Genomic DNA, 2349 nt, shown 5'->3' with positions numbered 1-2349 from the left:
GAATTACGTATATAATAGAAATATACGTGTTATGTGGATTTTCATGTATATGTGTATGTTTGACCTATAGTTTAGATGTATGTGTTGGAAGAGTTAAATTTCATGTGACAGGTTATTGATCGACCATCAATCACTATAAGGATCGATGGCGATCCAAGGATAAAAGGAGTTAACTATTGTATGAATGTAGTGAGTGCATAGACAGAGTATGGCAGAGTGGAGTTGTGTTATAACGCAAATTCCATCATAAGCAGTCAAGCGCAGAGGGAGCCATCGGATCGTTTAGATCGATAGATGTTAATGGTGGAAGAAGAATGGCAGAGGAATAGATCTAGATTGTCAGATCGACAGATCTGTTAGATCGATGGTGATCAGTCAACTATGGGCGTTAAGGCCTTTTTAATCTATGTGCTAGTTGAAGTCCCGCAAACTGTAGATTGATGGCCTCTTATATCCATCAGATATCAGGTCATAAAGTGATCGAGCTTTAATTCCTAAATCAGACCCGAACATTTATATATCAAGGATTTATAATCCTTATCGGCTCTGTAAGGGAGGGTAAACATCGTGCAAGTGACTCATCCGATATCGATGTTGACCGTTGGATCAAGTGTGCCTTGATCAAATGGTGGAGGATCATCGATTATTTTCGGTGATCAGGTGAATCATCAATCGTCAGATTGGAAGGTGAGATCAATGGTGGAGATTGAAGCCGATAAGGCTTGGCCTGAGCGAACCCAAGAAGTTATGGATGCGGGTTTATTTTATTTGGGGTCCGGTCTTGTGCGTTCAAAGTGGGACCGACGTTCGTTGTCAGGTTTCATTGTATTCTGTTGTTTGGTGATTGGTCGGGTTTTTGTTAAATCCACCATTGTAAAGGCTTCCGATGTAAATGTGGGCCATAACCCACAGGTTCACATAAGGATTAATGATAATGAAAGGGAAATTGCCTCACCGCAGTTATCCTTTTCATCAGATGTACCACAAAAAAATCATCCAGAACTCAGCCTCCTCTGTTTACTATAGCAAGGGCAACTGAAACGTATCTCTTCCTTTTGATTTCGGCCTTGTATTCCTTCTCTTTCTTTGCTTAGAATAGAGATATGTGTGATAATCCAAAGTGTGTCCTAGGAGGAGGATGAATAGGCTACTTATAGCCTTTAGGTGATGCAAATGGGTGTCTCTCTGGGCAAGCTGACATGATAGCTTGGAGGGCCGACTTGGTCACTTGTGGAGGCAAAACTATAAATTGAAAAATTCAAATTTTATTTTGCAAAGGTCACGAAGAACATGTCTTTCATAATCTTTCTTTTGAATATAAAAATCAATAAATATTTTCTTTTACAAATATAATTTATATTTCATCATTATAGGTACAAATGAATATTATGAAGACCGAACATAGCTACAAAAATTCAACATTCAGGATCTTATTTAGACATTTCTAGGAGAGAATTAAAGCATATTGTGACAAGGTTTCTGAGCCCTAATCCGAAAATGACATTTGCAAAGCCATTTTGTTCGGTGAATTACCAATTATGTGTTGAATTTGAAGGCTAACAAGTTTTGAGGTCAACCTTCTAAAGAATCTTATAAAGGGCATTTAATCTAAGGGTACATCTAGAAGCAAATCTCTAAGGCACATTGTTTCCTTTGTTGAAGATTCCTTTGGCCATAATTTAACTAATCCACGACACCCCTTCTGTGGCAAATTTTGAGTGATTTGTCGCATGACATGTTTCGAAGCCTTTCATTGACAGATCTAAATCAAGAAGTAAACCTGTAACATTCATTCATAGTAAATCAAAGGCCAAATTTGAAATAGTTTCAAGGGAAGGATGAAGTTATGGTTAAGGAGTAGTTGTAGCAGAGGGTTGATGCATTATTGAACAACAAGAGTATCTTGTGATGGTATTACTATTAAAATTGGAAACTAGGGCCAAACTCCATGTGGGTCATCTTATTTATGGTAGCTGATATTTTTCTTGGATCCCTCTCATCGAGAGGTGTAGGATTGATCTAAAGATCATCTGATTCCGATAAGTATTCATGGAGTTATGAATTTATTTTTTATGAGACAATTCGTCAAGGTCGGCCAGCAACAAAATAAACCCCACATGTGCTCAATGTTTTAGCATAAAAGGAGATGACTTGAGAGTCATTTATCACACACACTTCTATCTTGATTTCTCTCCACTTGTCTTGGGTTTTAGTGGAAGAGCAATCTAGGAGTGGAAGACCTAGACGTTGGAGGAAAGAAGACTAAGGGAGTTTCCCTAGAGGGGATGCCCTAGCCCTAGACGTTGTCAAAGAAGAAGTCAAAAACGTTGTCAAGGAAGCATGCCCTAA

Source organism: Pinus tabuliformis, chromosome 2_1 (genome assembly GCF_031772625.1).
Source record: "Pinus tabuliformis cultivar Carrire ecotype Pingquan chromosome 2_1, CPIR1, whole genome shotgun sequence".
NCBI lineage: Eukaryota > Viridiplantae > Streptophyta > Pinopsida > Pinales > Pinaceae > Pinus > Pinus tabuliformis.
This window is presented reverse-complemented; position numbering follows the sequence as displayed.